The 17,974-nt window shown below is 53.3% G+C and overlaps 1 long non-coding RNA gene across 11 annotated transcripts; it reads right to left on the minus strand.

Annotated features, from left to right (window-relative positions):
- Nucleotides 1-257: 257 nt before the first annotated feature.
- On the minus strand, nucleotides 258-16,090 carry LOC116068170. 11 transcript variants are annotated; one of them, XR_004109471.1, is made up of 8 exons: nucleotides 15,517-16,090; nucleotides 15,221-15,276; nucleotides 14,976-15,135; nucleotides 13,427-13,528; nucleotides 11,124-11,272; nucleotides 7,947-8,956; nucleotides 7,648-7,745; nucleotides 258-7,293 (listed from the first exon to the last, which is right to left on the minus strand). It is a non-coding gene; the product is annotated as an uncharacterized LOC116068170 (long non-coding RNA). The 11 variants fall into 11 exon arrangements; XR_004109469.1 differs by having other exon boundaries at nucleotides 7,947-8,937; nucleotides 15,229-15,276; nucleotides 15,517-16,088; XR_004109466.1 differs by having other exon boundaries at nucleotides 7,947-8,937; nucleotides 15,517-16,088.
- Nucleotides 16,091-17,974: the final 1,884 nt, after the last annotated feature.

The following is a 17,974-nucleotide window of genomic DNA, read 5'->3' on the forward strand; positions in this document are numbered from 1 at the left end:
AATGTGGAGAGGTCAGAGGTCATGTTCTTTCTATGTTCTCCCTTCTATGGGTTTTAGGGATTTGGACTTGCCATCAGACTTGCAGTGAGCTTTTTTTACCAGCTGAGACACCTTGCCCAAATATTTTATTAAATTAAAAATGAGTTCTTTGGCCCCACTGTCTTAACTCACCAGCAATTCAGCTTACCCCACCACGGAAGTCCCACTGATTGCTCCTCCCCTCAAACAACCCTTCCCCTTATAAACCAGTCACTCTCCAGTGTGCGCCGGTTTTAATATCAAAATGGCATCTTACACAGAGGCAGCTACAAGCATGAAAATCAAAAGACCCCATAACTGTAGCTGGACCCATGGAAAGATCTACATTTTTAAATCAACATCAGGTTTGGAGGGCCCACACTCAGCATCCCCCAGCAGAAACAACATGGAACAGACATCTTTGCTGATATAAAACAATGGGTGTCCTAAACAGATTCCAGAGTGGCTGCACCCCAGCTCCCAACCTGAGCATCTCCAGGTTTTCCTCACTGCCTCCAGCCCCACCCTCGGGGAGGATCGGCCGTGGCTCCTCTCTCCAAGCAGGCTATGACCTCTTCAGACAGCAGGCCAGTTCTACACCCACAGGGTCCTGCTCAAAACAAACCTAAACTTCAACGGAATTAGGGGGCAGGTGCAGCCCGGATGCAGGGGATTAGAAGGAGCCTCAGGGACTCAGTTTTCTCAAGTTATAGTCTCTCTTTTCCCTACCACCTCTCTCTCTCTCTCATGCAACTGTACACACACACACACACACACACACACACACACACACACACAATCACTGCCAACAGCACCTACCCCAGATCTTCTGGAGGAGACGTACACCATCGAAGCCTGTGTTTAAGTTTTAAGTTCCTCGCTGTCCCCTCAGTCCCTTGCTTTCCGGGGATCTCGCACGAACCCCACTCCTCTCCAGATGGATGGAAGTATCTTCCCAGCTACCAGGGGTTCTGGTGCTTTCTATAACATGGCCAGCACACATGCAAGCTCCTCCCTGCCCCACCCAGGCTGATATCAGCAGGGCAGCCTGAGAACTCTGCCCCTGCCACCCTCTCTCTCAGACCATATGATGCTAACTAGGCAGGCAGGCAGAGCACGGAGATTCGTCTCTAATGTGCTAGTGCTGGATTACAGTTGTAGACTATGTATGTTTGGCATCCCAAGGGATGAAGTCCATGTTTGCAGCCAGCAGGGCCTGGGGCTTGCCACATCCTGAGCTTCTCACTGGATACACTTCACCAGGAATCTCCCAGACTCTCTAATCCTAAATCGAGTGTGGCTTGTATCCAGCCATGACCTCCCTACCTGTCAAGGTTTAGCTGGCATGATCCCTCTTCAGCAAGCCCTCCCTATCTACCTCATCTTAGCTCTCCTGATCCCTGCCCCCTTCAGTGTCCCGGACCCATCACACATAATTACAGCCACTGAGGACCAGCTACTGTCCCAAACCGGTACCCTGTCACACCTTCTGTGAAGAAGGCTTCCCTCTAGACTCAGTATCTGAAGCAGAGCCCTGCGCAGCCTTTCTCTGGGCGTTGTTGGTGAAATGTGGCAGATTGGCCATGAGAGGGCAGCAGCGAGTACAAGCCGTACCTGGAGGGTAAACTCCCGATCCTATAGGGTGTCTCCATTTCTTCTGTGGCTCAGGCCCCTCTTTAGGCTCCCTGGCATCTCTAGAGCCAGCCCTAAGCCAGTGGGTAAGCAGCACTCGCAGCACCCATTGCCCAGGCAGCCTGTCCCTGAGCCTCCAGCATTCTAGGCTCTGACCTTCAGGCCACTCCATGAAACAAGCTCTCTTCTCTTGTCCACGTCACCCTGGTGTCACCCCCAGCTCCACAAGGGTCTCCTATCCTCCTGGCTTTCTGTCCCTGCTTCCAGAGGACTTTCCTTTGCCTTAAGGGTTTCTAACTCCCTGCCAGCCGCACACCTACCCTGTGTAAAAGAGCTACCTTAGAAGACTTAGAGGTAAAGTCCGAGCTATTTTACTCTGGGATGTAAGCGATAGAGAATTTACAGCCCTTCTGGATATTTCTATCTGGAGCTTGATGTCATCATAGGGCCAAAACCATTTAAGTCTTCTAAACAAGGACTCTAGTCTATGCCCTATGTGCTCAACGAGTCCATATAGAACAAATTGGGCCCAGCAGACAGGTGTCTTAGGCTCTTGAATGAGCTAAGAACTGCTTATAGAACTGCTTACAAGAACCGATAGTGTAGTTTACAGGCGCTAACGGCCAACGCAGATTGTAAGACTATGGATGGAGCCAGTGGCCACACCCACAGAAGGCTGGCTGTATGTCTGACTCCACCAAGATGCTCAGTAGACAGTTTCCTTTCTCCTGGGCTGAGCCACACCTCAGCCCGTTACCACTTTGACATTTGGAAGCTCTGACCCAGACTGGTCACGTGTCTACTCTCCCTAGCTACATCCTCTCCATACCAACCAAGCTCAGAACCTCCGCCCATCCCTCGCCAGCCACGCCGCCATCCAAGCCGTTAGTGGTAACAGGGAGAGGAGTGTGAGACCTGTTAGTCAGAGAGAAATCCACAGCCATTCATTTCTGTCAGAAGGAACAGACCAGAAAGGCATACATTAGTCCAGAGGAAAGGGTGGTTCAAAAGAACGAGCCAAAGCCAGGCCAGGAGCCTGGAGCCCCGCGGATGGGCGGGGCTGGCTGCTAGTGCTCAGCCCCTGGGGCAGCCAGGGAGAGGCAGGGATTAGCTGGGGGAGAGCTAGAGTTAGTGCAAAGGAGCCAGAGGTTAGCCCAGAGAGGCCATGAGCCTACTGGAGGTGAGGCATGAAATCACCCCCAGGTGTGGCCCTGGCTTAGCAGCTGGCGGGCTCTGGGGGAGGCTGGCTGGGGCAGAGGCATGGGTATAAACCAGACAAGGAGCTGGGGTGACTGCCCATCAATCAGCCTGTGGGCCTTTAGGATTCACTTCCTGGCACCCATTTGCTCCTCCCCTAATCCCTAAGGGCCTGTCGTGGTGCCTGTTTCCCCAACTGTGGGTCCTGTCCTCTCTAAGTGTGGAGAGAGTGTTTCTAAACACTTCCTGAGGAAAAAAATATCTTCACGCCTACTTCCTGTGTGAAAATGGTCCCAAATAGACTTCCAGTTTGAGATTCCCACCCCTCTCGGTGGGAAAGGCCTGGCTAGCTGACAGCCTCTGTGGAGACTCTTCTTACTGGTCATCGGCCATCTCTTCTCAGGCTGAGAGAAAGGCCATCTTACAGACTTCCTGATGTCCTCTCATCAAGCTTCACATAGGAAAAGCCTGACTCTGCTCTGTTGGTTTTTGTTGTTGTTGTTTTGCTTTTCAGGGAAATGCACCCTCACATGCTTCCTGCTTAGGAAACTCACTTATAAGCTTCCAGGTAGGGCTTCAGGTTCAGACACACACCTTTGAGCTCCTGTATAAGATGGCCAGCCCCTGGCCTTCCTACCCCTTTCTCCCTGCCCTAAATCACAGAGGGCCCCAACTAGGTAGGGCCCAGAATTGCCAATTCTAGAGCCACGGGCACTACAATGGTTTCCACGAGATCCCCTGGTCCCATCCACTCCTGGTGGCAACCAGACTTGTGCACAGAGGAGAGAGGTCATGCTCGGAGTCCAGCGTCCCACGCCCACAGGACAGCCTCCTCCTCCTCCTCCTCTGGGCGTCACTAATACGGCTGTCCCCTGCCTCAGACCTGGCCTGGACAGCCTGGGGACATCTGCTTGCCAAAAGGAGGGACCAGCCCCCAGGAGGCCCAGAGCTCGGCAGGGCTGGGTTAGTAAGAAGAGAAACCAGTTAGTAGGGCCAGGTTAGTAGGTCAGAACACAGCAGCAGCAGACACACACAGGAGCCACTAGAGAGAAGAAGGCAGCCGGGGGGGCCGTTAGTTAAGGGGCGGCGGGATGCAGAGTGGGGTGCCCTGCCCCGGGGTTAGACAATTAGTAATCAAAAGAGCTGCCTATGGGAGAGAAAGCTGGCAAGAGGGGAGAAAGGGAAGAGACGTTAAAGGTTCAAAGCACGTGTCTGCCCCAGGTAGAAGGGTCTGTGTGCAGAACACCCGAGATCAGAGAATGGATGCACCACCGAGTCCCCTGCAGCCCGCCCTCAGCGTGTTTTTCCATTTTGAAGTCCCTGCCATGTGGCAACACCTCGGTCACCTCACCATGGGCACCAAGGGAAGTAGAAGGGTCCCATTCCGCCAGCAGCAAGTGGCAGAGTTGGTGAGTCTCTTAGCATGCCCTGCCCTTCAGGATGGGTCTGCACAAAGATCCCAGCTCCCAGGCAGGGCCTTCCTGAGTCTCGTCTGCTCCACGTCCCAGCCTCTTGGAAGGCCCCTGGCCTGCAGAGTTAGTAGGGATTGGCTGCTGCGGGGTTAGTAGGACATGCTCGGGCCAGGTTAGTGGATTAGTCGGTTGGCAGAAGGCCAGGCATCTCGTCGCGTGCCACAGCGTCCTGGCCGAGCCCTGGGTTGGTTAGTAGGTTAATCACACCATGCAGCCTTCCCCTCTCACCCCCGCCCCAACCCACCACAGGCCTCCTGTCCCCAGCAGCCTGGGCATGGAACCTGACCAGGGCAGGGGGTCTGCCTCTATTCCCATCAGCACCCACCGCAGCAATCAACCCTGACCTCAATGACCCACGCTGGAAGCCCAGAGCTTCTGTTTCTAGGCTGTGGGTCTCGGAGCTCCACAGACACTTCAGATCTGCTAAAAAAACGTACCCAGCTCGTCCTCAGTGCAAACCCCCTGCCTGGTTGTGGCCAGCCTCTTCCCAGAAGGATGATCTCACATACTTGTGCATACACACACTCACACACACAGGCTAGCGTCTTTCCACAAAACAGCTAACCCTGCACCCCACACCCCACCCCTAGAGCTGCTGTGCTTGGAGATGAACATCTCTCTTCCACCACCACGACTCGTGGGCCTCTGGCTGCTCTCACCACTGACCTACCCTACCCTCCTCTACAAAGAAGGAACTGCAAGGAAAAGCTTAGACTCCCCAAACGCCCACCCCTCCAGCTTCTCTTTCCTCCCAGGCGACAGACACTAGGCCACCTGAGCACACCTTAATTATCCTCCCTATCACTCCTAACACATCTAAAGCCCAACCTGTGTCTCCCAGCATTCTAGCTATTTGGTAAGAAAATTATTCTGTAGCCAACAAAGACAAAATGTTTCATCCGTTGGCCCCAGCCTGGGTGTCTGAGGTGCTCATTAGCACTTCCCGGCACTGAAGAGTCCCGAGCTGTATCTCACCTATTTGAATTTTGCTTTAATTTCTTCCCGAAAGCACTCAGCCAAGCCACAGCATTCTCATCCTCCAGAGCCCTGGCAGGGGTCAGCCTGATGAGGAAGCCTCTCCCTCACTTGTGCCAGGGCTGGGGGTTCTCTCTCCCAGGCTGGCCTCTCTTGACTGCCTATTGTCTAGTTCTCCCCTGGACACAGCTTCTCTCTACTGACTAAGAAACTGAAAATGTCTGAGGCTCCGCTGGACAGCACCTGCATTTCCCAAGATAGCTCACCAAAAAGAGAACCATGATGGAATCCATGTTCTAGCAGGAAACAAGGTTCCTCTCCTTCTGGAAAATGCGGCAAGCTACAACAGAGACCAAAGGGGGCCGCTGTCCCAAACTGGTCAACAAGGCAGACCCGAGTGGCCCAGCCAGAAACACCTCTGGATCAGACAGCACCCAACCCAGATGAACCCTCACCTAAACTCCCTACACTCCCACTGAACAGAACTGAATGGCACATCTACTGAGAGCCCAGCACTGAGCCAGACAGAGGGCTGTCTGAGAGCTGCGTGGGCCACCAGGAGAGCATGTGACCCATATGACATGTGGAAATCAAAGCTGGTGGAGACAAGGGGGCTTCTAGAGGGTTCCCTGAGACCTGAGCTGGCTCTGTACTGGCTGTAGCCACCATGTATATCCCCAAGACACCTGGCACAGTGCCAGCAACCCTGTACCCATCTTACGTGCACCTGTTCCTCCTTATGTGAGGAACCCTGAAGGGGAGACTGGCTGCTCATGTTTGTGAGACCACCCTGTCAGAGTCCTCCCAAGAGGCACTGGCTGAGTCCCCAGCCCCTCTGTGAAGGCAGAGAGACAAGGATGTGCCTAAGCTTAGATGAGGTCATAAGCTCGGGTCCGGAAATGGCAAGACCGTCACCCTTATGGACAAATCCCTGGGACCTCACTCACTCAGGCCCCGTGAAGACATAAGCTACTGCTGGCACTTTGGTCTTGCTTTGCCAGCCTCAAGCCCTGTGACAAGAGTCTCTGGGGTTGAACACCACAGCCCAGGATGAAGAATAAATAAGCAACCGCCCCACCCCCACCCCAGTCAAGGGCTTCCTGTTTCTAGACTGTCCCAATGAAGACCACACACTGGGAGTTCTCCTCCAGGACAGTCTGTGACAATAGGTGGAGAACGGACAGGTTATACTGGGCACTGCATCCTGAGGAGGGAGCGTCTGGCAGCCTCTGTCCCTCTGAAGCTATGCAATATGGATTGGGGTGCTGGCTGAGCACCCCCATGTCCTGCACAAAGCTTGTGTAACCACAGACAGGGTGCAGTACATTCTCCAGTGACTGGAGGAAGTGGGGTTGTGGTTCTGCCTCTGCCTGTGAACCTCCCTACTGGTTTTCTTAGAGCGCCCTCTTTCTCTTCCTGTGCTGGATAGCACAAGGCAAGGCCTAGCCAGGCTCCTCCCAGGCCAGGACTGGCGGGCTGCCCTCTTCCCACAAGCAGCAGGGAGCTAAACCTCATCCAGGGAGCACCTAAACAGATTCATCTCTCAAGCAGCAAACAAACAAAAAAAGAAAAGGAAAGGAAGAGGCAAAAAAAGAAAGAAAAACAGACAAAGACAGACATTGGGCTCCTCCCCAGCGGCTCCTCCTCCAAGCCCACGGAGTCCCTGCCCTACCCACAGGTCCTTTGAGGCACCATCCTGTGGCCAGGAGGGGGCCTAGCTCCACCCCATCTCCAGAGACTGGAGGATTCCAGTTGGCATGGGATGAGGAGGGGCCTACGATGCCCCTCCCCCAACCCCCTGGAGCTGTCCATCAAAGGCAGGGTGAATCCTAAGTTGTACATCTTCCAGGAATGGCTCTTCTTCAAGGAGCTCCGTCTCAGGTACTGGGAAGGACGGGGTCTTCAGGGACACAGGTTGCTCCCCAGTTCCAGGAGGTCAGAATCCAAAGGATCCCCAGGGCTTCAAGACAGATCAGGATCTGGAGATGTGTAGAGCTGTCTGGGGGAGGCACAAGGAAAGAAGGTGAGGGCACCCCAGATGCCCTTAGCCTACATCCTGGGCTCCCAACATACGAGCATACACGTGGAGCAGGAGGCAGAGCCCGGGACACAAATCTTTCAGAATAAATTTAGACAGGAAGTGGTAAAGAAACCGACAGGTGGGGTTCACTCAAAGGATCAGCAGAAAGCCAGTGGCAGGTGATCCAGAGTGACCCCCAAGAGGCCAGGGTCCAAGAAGGGGTTGAATGGACTCAGGAGGAGACTTCCAGAGTCCCCAGTGACTTCAGCTGAGACCCTGTGTCCACCACCACCCCACACACAGACACGGCACCCCACAGGACAGAGGGCTCACCCGCTTGCTGAGCTGTGGTGATGTGTTTTCATACTTGAAGACCTTAGAGGGTGGGACCATCTCTCTGTCATTCACCCCAGGACACCCAGCATCATCACCTTAAAGGTCAAGTTCATATCTGTGTGAGATGATGACCCTCCCCCAGATCCTCCGCTGGGAGGGGGTGTAGATTGTTCTCTCCTACTGAGGCCATGCACGGCAAACTTTCTGCTTCTGGCTCCCAGGCCTCCTGAGAGGGAAGGGATATGAGACAGAGGACCACCCACCCTCCTAAAAGGGAGCATGCTTCTCACCATTACCTGCCATCATTACATCATCCACATCATGGAAGGCCCAGCTCCTAGCTCCTCCCCCACAGACATCACAGGATGACTCTGGAAGACAGAAGAGCCAGCCCCCACCCCATCCCTGCCCCCACAAGATGACCATGCCCAAGCCCTGCCTTGGCTCAGGAACCATCTGCCTCCTCCTTCTCTGACACCTAGAGCCTTGTGGGTTCTTGTGTGACCCAGGAAAACTCAGAGCTAAATGGGCAGCTAAGGGACAACAGAGGGGTGTGGTGGGGGGCATCGGGATATACTCTGAGCTTAGTATTATCCTGGCTGCTGGAAGCCTGTGCCTCTCTCGGATCCCTGCCCTGTCACACAAGGGTACTATAGTGGCCATTCGAGGCATGGCTGGGAAATGAAAACATCCCTCTGCCCACCTCAGTCCACATCCTTTCTTGTGACTCCCACAACAAAGAACAGGTGGCCAAAGGGTGCAGGGCTTGTGCCGACCACTGCAAGTCACCAGGGTCGAGGAGAGAAGGGAGTGTACCCTGAATCCCATCCCAGGACTCAGGTTTGCTCTGTCCTGACAGTTATGCTACACCTGTCCACCAAACCCCGAGCCAGGGAAGGTGAGACATCTCGTAGCTGTTCTTAGAGCCTCCTGTCACAGAAGCTTGGAGCTGAGTAGAGGAACGTCTCCCACAGGGAACCCTGAGGAGGTCCCCATGTGTCTGCAAGACCGAGGAGCCTGTTCAAACTTGAAGATGGCATCTTCAAGAGCCAGAGTTACAGGACATCCACCCACCCTCCCTTTGGGGGTTCCAGAGCTGACCCTTCCTCTCATGCACCAGCTGGCAGGACATCCACCCACCCTCCCTTTGGGGGTTCCAGAGCTGACCCTTGCTCTCATGCACCAGCTGAGAGCAGGAGCAGGTGGACTGGTGACCAGGTACTTATCTGCAAGACTGCTTCTCAGGGTGGCTAGGACTTTTCCCAAATCCATCCACTCTTCTGTCACCTGGAAACCAGCAGGAACTCTGTGAACAAGCCCACAGCCACCCTGTCACAGGGTGCAGCCCCAGAGTCCTGGTCATTGTGAGGACGGTGGAGGTTTCCAGGGAACACTGGTCAGTCCCTGGGTCGGGCTGATTCAGTCTTGTGGTGCAGAAAGAAAGCTGTGGGTTTGGGAGCCATGCAAACCAGGGTGAGCAGGGTGAGGCTGTGGCTCTCCAACCCCACATGCACAACACGCGTGACTCTGAGATGTTATTCTGAAAACCGCCAGGATCTTTACCCATTAATCAGTGACTTGAATTCAGAAAACAGACCATGGCCCCTGTCTTAGCCAGGGTTTGTATTCATGACCAAGAAGCAAGTTGGGGAGGGAAGGGTTTATTTGGCTTTACACTTCCACATTGCTGTTCATCACCAAAAGAAGTCAGGACAGGAACCTACCCAGGACAGGAACTTGGAGGCAGGAGCTGATGCGGAGGCCATGGAGGGGGCTGCTTGCTGGCTTGTTCCCCATGACTTGCTCAGCTTGCTTTCTTATAGGGCCCAGGATTACCAGTCCAGGGATGACTCCACCCACAATGGGCTAGGACTTCCCCCATTGATCACTAGTTGGGAAAATGCCTGACAGCTGGATCTCATGGAGGCATTTCCTCAAGGGAGGCTCCTTTCTCTGTGCTAACTCCAGCTTGTGTCAAGTTGACACACAAAACCAGCCAGTACAGCCCCTCAGCAGAAACACAAGCTGCGTTTATACTCAGCCATCATACAACCAACCCCGGTGGAGACACACCCCAGGTAGGATGCATGGGTCAGATTAAAATCCCTAAGGAACAGACGAGATGTACCACCACACAGTGGCACCCAACTGGGCGGTAAAAATAATCTGGTTATTGACAAACCCTGGACAAACCACACAGGCCATGCTGAGAAAAGCCAGACCTGGAGCTAGGTGTGGTTGTGCCCTCCTGGAATACCAGCATTGGGGAGGCTGAGACAGGAGGGTCATGAGTTCAAGGTCAGCCTGGATTAAATAATGAAATTCCTTCTCTCTCTCTCTCTCTCTCTCTCTTTCTCTTTCTCTCTCTCTCTCTCTCTCAGATTTACAAATAAAAACTAATATGAGTAGTGAGTGTGGCCAGTTTTATACAAAATGTCTATAGAAGGACAATGAGAAGGAATACAAAGTAGCTTATCTGTTGCCACGGCTCAGAGTGGGAATAGGAATGGATCCCCAGGTTTGGGCAATCTAGGGGGCAGGGGTGGGGCATGGGCAATAGACATATGACAGTGTCATTAAACAGAACTGTAGGGTATAGTGACTGTGGTCAAAAGTCTGGGCTGTACCCTTGAAACAGGAGTGGAGCACTGTTCTTAAACTGTGCAAGAAAGGGCTGAGTTAGTGAGAAAGGGCAGGGCTGAGAGGCACACATCTGACCCACAGTGGGGTCACAGTCACTGGGCCTCTGAAGTCTGAGCCTAGGAGGGGACGCATAGGCAAAAGACACACATAGTTCTTTTGTTTTGGGTTTTTTTTTTTTTAAGGCTTTTAAAAATGTTTGAGTCTGAGTGTTTTGCCTGCCTGTATGTCTGTGTACCATGTGTGTGCAGTATATCAAAGAAGGTCAGAGGGTGGGTGGGTAGGCTCAGATCTCCTGAAACTGAAGTTACAGTTGCAAGCCACCATCTGGGTGCTATGTATCAAACCTGGGTCCTCTGCAAAGGCAGCCAGTGCTCTGAATCACTGAGCCATCCCTTCAGCCCCTGGTTTTTGACTTCTTACTGTTTGTCTATTGCTTGCTTGTTTTGAGACAGAGTCTCAAATAGCCTGGGCTACTCACAATGTAGCCAGGGTTAACTTTGAACTTCTAGGATTGCAGGCTTGTGGTACCACATCTAGCTCCTGGTGTGCTGGGGCTCAAACCAGGGGTCTTCGGAATACTAGGTAAACACTCTACCTGTCCCAAGCACATTATTTTGTACCCTCATTTTTAAAAAACAAGCTAATCACATATTTGGGGGTTATTTTCTACAAAAGGTATTTATGCATGGTGAGAGGACCAGGGGCAAGAAGCTCATGGTCAGAGGTTGTGTGGATCTGGCTCATGGCTCTGCCCCCAAAAGCCAAGACCAGTAGCCCCTTTGAAAACTTGAGCAAAAGACTAGCACCTGTGAGACATAGGTCTCTCCTACCTTGACGTTCAGGAGGCACAGTCCCTGTGTTGTGACAGAGCCAACTTGGTAAAGCCGTTGACCTCCACCGCCTGGATCCCAGCTTCCCGTCCAGGTACCACTGAGACAAGTCAGCCACATCCATGTGATGAGAATAGACACGCCTCCAGCTATCACAGAGAGAAAGACAGGAATGAGAGGTGGGTATCCAGGGCCGGCCACGCCTTAGCATCACCACAACAGAGCTCCTCAGAGAGTGCTGGGCAGGGCACAGGCATGGAACCCAGAGAAACCCATCATGACTTTGCACCTTGGATCTGTCTTTCTATTTTGAGACAGTGTCCTGCTATATAGCCCAGACTGGCCTCGAACTCAGACTCCCCTCAAACTTGAGGTCTTCCATTCTCAGTCTCCCAAGTGCTGAGCCTCAGTCCCCTGTCCACAGAATGAGTGTGACATTGTTGTCACTATGAGTGTTCCATGAGGTGACAGGACAGCCCACCAGCCCTCACACCATCATCTTGGTGGTGTAGTGGTTGGCTATACAGCACATTCATGCCGCCCAAGAAATGCACACAGTTCCTGTAACAGCGAAGAGCTAACAGGGAGATAGATGGCTGAGGGCTGTACTTGAGGTCCCTGGTGTTGCTCTTCCCGCCTGACCTGGGGATAAAATCTCTGCTGGCATTGCAGAGGCAGACAAGAACTGCTGACACAAACCGCTTTGGAGGCTCTGGTGCCCAGAGCTCCAGAAGCCCCCCTGGGAAAGCAAGTGGCACCTTCCAGAGATCTGCAGGGAGTTTGGGCACTCAGGCAGGGGACAAAGCACAAAAGAGGACATATAGAGCCAGAGAAATGCAAAAGGCAGGAGAAGGAACCCAGCTAAGACCAACTGTGTTGTAGTCCCCATTCTACAGAGGAGACTGGGGCTCCGGATGCAGATGGGGGATGAGACCCACAGATGCTGGGGACATCCACATGTTTAATGTGCATCCTGATCAGCTTACTGCAGCTACATTCATGATCCCCAGGTGACTCATTAAGTCCCCCTTTAAGGGACAGGTGGCACCATGTCACTCACAGGCACACATTAGATCCAGGTTTGAAACCTGACTCCAGTCTAAATTGCTGAACAGCCACATGACCTTTGCCTCTATTTTCTCATCCAGCTGATATCTAAGCCCAAGGGTTGTTTTTTTTTTCTCCCCCCCCCCTTTTAAGAGAGAGAGAGAATCCCATGTAGCCCAGACTGGCCTAGAACTTGCTAAGATGAGTGTGAACTCCTCTACCCACCAAGTGCTGAGATCACAGACATAGGCCAGCTCCCAGCCCTCAGCAACTTATCTTCCCCACACTGAGGCTGCACCAGGGTAAGCTCAGGTTTGTTTTTGTCTCCTATGTCTCAGGGACACAATGGTCAAGACTCTCATTCCTCTTGGCTCCTCCAGAGGGGCCACCTGGCACCAAGAGGGAGAGGGGACACCTGCCCCATCAGTGCAGAAAAGAATGAGAGACAGATGTCACCCTCAGCCAGCTGGTGCCTCTGAGAATCCTGTCTATTGTTTCTCAGAAGGACAAATGAGCCAGGCCTCAAAAGCGGGGTGGGGGGGTGGGGGGGAAGGGTCCCCTGGGAGCAGAGGACTGAGCTGCAAGCTATTCACCAGCCCATTGAACCTGCACAAAAGGCTGGGTGCTCTAGAGGCGTACAATCCCAACAGCAGAAGGTCACTTAGAAGGGGAGCACCATCCAGAGGCACAGAGCCAGACCAAGACAGGTAACACAAGAGTGAGCTGGCCCAGCAGGTGTGTTACAGGGTCTACCCTCAATAAGGTTGCTGACCCTGGTTCAACAGCCCTCCACCCCCAAGAACATGACTCTACAGCTGAAGAGTCAGAGGCTGGGGAATGCCTGACTTTGGCATGGCAGGTAGGATTCACACACAGGCTTCTGCTCTCAGCCCTTTCTCACCACCACAACTCCAATGGGTAAACTTGGGGAGGTTTTGGTGTGAGCTGTGCCGGGAAAAGCAGTCTACTACAGAATGAGCTGATGGGGGGGGGGGTCGTGGGGGAGAGGGGAGCAGCAGGAGGGAAGTTTCCAGTGAAGCCCTGACACCACAGTGAGCCTAGCACGTTGTGAGGTGAGTTTCAGCGAAAATGGAGTTTCCTCTTCTTTCTGTCTTTTCTAAAGCTTCACAGTTTTTGTTTTTATTAAATTCAGGAAGGTGGATTTCAAGAAAAAATGTACCAAAATTAATAAATTTTTCAAAATTGAGGCGGAGTGCCGTGATATAGCCCAGGTTGGTTTTAGATCTAATCCTTACCCAGGCACAGTAGGTGATTATAAGCATCCTTTTAATCCCATTGCTTGGAAGGCAGATGCAGAACTCTGAGTTCCAGGCCATCCTAATCTACATAGTGAGATCCTGCCTCAAAAAACAAAACAAAACAGACAAATAAACAAACAAACAAACAAAACGGTAATTCTCCTACCTTAGCTTCCCAGGTGTTGATGTCATCTCAAGCTGTGAGCAGCCAGCCTGACTTTTGCATGGTCTCCCTCCCTCCCTCCCTCTATTCATCCCTCCTGCCCCCCTTTCTCCCTCTCTCTTTTTTTTCTTTCTTACACAAGGTCTTACTATATAGCCCTGACTGGCTCAAAACTCACTTTAGTAGCCTAGGCTATTCTCAATCTTGCCATCCTCCTGCCTCACACCACCAAGCTCTAAGACTGCAAGGATCATGCCTGACCAACACTCATTTTCCTATGGTTGTTTAAAAGGTTGTCTTCAACCAGCTGGAAAAGCTCTTTGGGACACTTAAGACGTCAAATGTGCACGTGTTCACACACACACAACACACACACATACACACACACACCGTTATGGGGTGGGGTGGGGAAGTAGGCTGAATTTTCTGCAAGGTCAGCGTAGGGCAGACTTCAGAGCCAACCGCAAAGGATATAAAAAGGCAAATTTAAGGTGTGCAGAGGTTAAAGTTGTTAACCCAAAATTCTTTCAATAGGATATCAACCAAATTCGGGGTAGGGAGAGTTCAGTGCCCTCCCAAAGCAGGGCGCAGAAGGAGTGGCCCCAGGAACCCGTCTGCCCCGACGCTGGGGTTGGGGTGGGGGTCAGTTCTCTAGCCCAGGGGAACACCCCCCCATCCGGAATCAGGAGCGATTCTGAGCACCTCCAGATGTGCAGCCCCGCCCTAGATGTGCTGACGTAGCGCGGGGCCACGTGGCGCGACACTGGCTCACTTGAGGGGAGCCCCAGAGTGTGGGGTTACTCATCCCTGCCCGCCGCTCTCCACACCCGGAGACGCCTCCTGAGAAGAGCGCTCTGGGGAGGCAGCAAGGCTGCGCCCAGCTTAGCGCGACGCTGGCGCGGAGAAAAACAAACTGGCTTCCAGCTTCCAGCAAGTTCTCGCTCTGCCCTCGCTCCCTGAGCCCCTCCCTGCAGCAGGTGGGGGCGTTTTCCTGGCGCGACTCCTCTCCGCAGTGGGGTGTGCGCGCCAGCGATCCCCGACGCCTGGAGGCCTGTGCTCAGGAGCCTGGTACGAGAGTAGGGAGGCAGGGGTCCCCAGAATCCCTCTGTCCAAGTAATAATCTCTCTCGGGTCCTGGATGAAAGAGGTCTGGCCCTTTCCCTCTCAAACCCCCAGCTTCTGCAGAGCGTGTCTCAAAGCCCAGGAGGGTTGAGGAACCGAGCGAGCTAGTGAGTTCTGGGGTCACCCCAGACCGTTTTAGAGATGCCATGTGGGCTTCAAGAGTCCGTAGTGTCAGACTCAAAAATCATTGGCTGGGTGACCTTGGACAGGCCGCTAACCCTCTCTGGACCTCTTTTTTCTTGTCTTTAAAATGGGTTCTTACCACCTCTCGAGACTGTTGTGCCAAAGAAGTGACTCCCCGAGGATGTGCAGTCAGCATCCAGAGCGATGTCGCAGTGAGAGTGCAGAGATGCCCTGGGTTTGAGGCTGCGCTGGACGCCCCAGCTCTGGGATGAGTCCCATAAGTGGAGGAAGGGTAAGGGCTGGGCGTGGGGGGAAGGGAGTCAGAGACACCACCTGCTACCCCACCCTCCATGCCTGGGCGCAGTCCCCAGCCCAGAGAGTTACCTGCTAACCTTGTGGGTTGATGTGTACCGGGAGTCCCCACGCCCATGTGCATCTAGCTGTGGGGGAAGGGAAGGGTCTTTGTTCCCCCTCAGACCATGACTACCAGACCCTGAGCATCCTCTGTGTTCCCATTCCCATGGTCCATCCACTGGAGCCTCACATCTGGCCATATAGGGTTGGGAGCCCCGTCACCCACTCAGCAGGGTCCACCATTGCCCTGGAACTGTGGGACCCCCGTCGCCCTCCCGACGATCAGGTGCGCACGGCGGGGAGTAAGAATGACGACCCCGGCTTACCTCGGCTCCTCGCTCCTGCGGCTGGAGTGTAAAGGGCTCTTTGTGCCTAGCTCTTAACAGAACTGGGGGAGTCCTGCAAGCGCCTCCCCTCGCAAACTCCTCCCCATACTGGTCCGCAGCCTCCCTCCCTACGGCCCCCCAGCGCAGCCGGCGTCGTCTTCGCGTTTACTGCAGCGCCCATGAAATTTTAATGCAGGAGCGGCTGGCGGGCGGAGGTGCCGCACCCGGCCTCGGGCGTGGGGGTGGGGTGGGGCGCACGGATAAGCACCCATCTTGCGGTCCAGGACTCAAGCAGAGAGATGTGGGGTGCACATCTCCCCCGCGCCTCACAAAAGGGCTACTGCGAGCCTCAGCATCCCCGCCTGCGGCGCTGCCATAGCAACGCTGGCCAGTGGAGAGGCGCGCGACGGTCGGAGGCGAGAACGCGGACCTGGCGCCTAAGCAAGAAGCACTGCCTAGAATCCCAGAAGAGAACCCGGTATCCGTGCTTGACTTCCAGGGCCGGGGCGTGGCTCCCGGGGAACTCTGTTAGGAAGACTCCTGGTCAGGGCGGCGGCAAGATTCGAACCCAAGTCTCTGGCAAGATGTCTCTAATTTTGGCATCTGCTCTGCCTGCATTCCTTGGCACCATCTTGAGCTTTACAGGGGTGCTAAAGAGTTGCTAAAAGCTGTGGTTCTGTGATGCTCCAGGCATCACACCCTTGAGACCATGATGCTGTTGTCACCTCCTAAACCCCACTAGAGAGTTGCTGGACCAAATGGGACCACCAGGCAACTCTGCTGCCTCTTCCAGTTGAGGAACCCCTGTGTTAGAACATTCCACCTACTTCTAGAACTGGTACTGGTCCTCAGCTTAAATTTCAACTCTGATCATGCCCTTGACCAAATGTGACCATATTGGCATGGGTGTTTCCCTCAAACTGGTTCTCTATCCCCTTCCAGTCAGGGGATTAAGTAGGGGAGAGGCACCCCGCACAAGATGGCCCTCGGGCCTCAAGTCATCCTCTTGATTAAGCTATCTCACCTTTAGTTTCTTTTAAAAAGGTTTTTTTGTTTGTTTGTTTGTTTTGTTTTGTTTTTTTTCGAGACAGGGTTTTTCTGTGTAGCCCTGGCTGTCCTGGAACTCACTCTGTAGACCAGGCTGGCCTCAAACTCAGAAATCTGCCTGCCTCTGCCTCCCATGTGCTGGGATTAAAGGCGTGCGCCACCACTGCCCGGCTTTAAAAGATTTTTAAACATTTATTTACTAGGGTTAGGTGGGTATACCTCCCACAGTGGGCCTCAGAGGACAACTAGATGGGCTCTCTCTCCTCCCACCACATAAATCCAGGGAATGGAACTCAGTTGGGGGTCAAGCTTGCCAACACAGTATCTCCCTGGCATGCTCTCACTGCTCACATACAGAGGCGAGGAGAAGGATGGCTGCACACAGCCTTGGTGAGGGGCCCATGTGAGATTTGAACTCATGCTTCCAAGTTCTAACTCTTTATACCCATCTCTTACTAGGAGCCCCCACCTTGCCCTTCACGTGTCCAATGTGCCCAGCTGGAGACCAATAACACAGGAAAACTGGGGCACCAACACTGCCTTGGATACTTCCCTCTCAGGGATGTGCCTCTCACAGGGGCTGGTTAGAAGGCCAAGTGCTTGTTCCTGATTCCTAGAACAGAGCAGCTGATCTTGGCTTCTCCTCCTGACCTGCACAAAATATGAGCCAAAAGGTCACAGAGCTTGGCAGTGAACCAGGAAGGGGGCAAACGGGTGGCCTTGTTCTTCTCTGAGAATACTAAGCCATTCATATCAGCTACTCATCTCGTTGCTGTAATGGAAGACCCAACAAGACCAACTTAAGGAAGGAGGCGTTTATTTGGGCAGTTTGAGAATGTAGTCCAGCATGGTAAAGAAGGCGTGGCTTCCAGAGCGGGGTGGTTCGTCACTCTGCAACTGAAGTCAGGCACTCGCTGCTCAACTCACTTTCCTCTTCTTAGTCAGTCCCAGAACCCAGCCCACAAGATAGAGCTGCCCACATCTAGGGCCGGTCTTCCCTCCCCTGTCAAACCTCTCTGGAACCGTCCTCACAGGCACATCCAGAGGTGTGTCTCCCAGGTGACTCTAAATCCAGACAAGCTGACCATGAAGATGAGCTGTCCACCGTCTTTCTCCTACCATGGTCTTGAGTCCTTTACCAGTCCAGTTTCCAAAATCCATCTAAGAAAAAGACTAAAGGCAGCTGCCTTACTTCTGTACCTGTCTTAGTTTTTTTTCAAATATCAGCAATGTCTGGAGAAGTGAGCAGGATGGAGAACAACAGTGCTCACCATTAGGGGAGGCTGTGGGCTCCATGTGGCATAGACTGATAGACTCTAGGTGAGATGGAAACAGAATGATATAAGGAGGGGGCAGATCCAATGTCCAACTGATGTAAGAAGGGGGCAGACCCAGTGTTCAGATGATGTTA

The sequence above is a fragment of the Mastomys coucha genome, unplaced genomic scaffold, assembly GCF_008632895.1.
Source record: "Mastomys coucha isolate ucsf_1 unplaced genomic scaffold, UCSF_Mcou_1 pScaffold22, whole genome shotgun sequence".
NCBI lineage: Eukaryota > Metazoa > Chordata > Mammalia > Rodentia > Muridae > Mastomys > Mastomys coucha.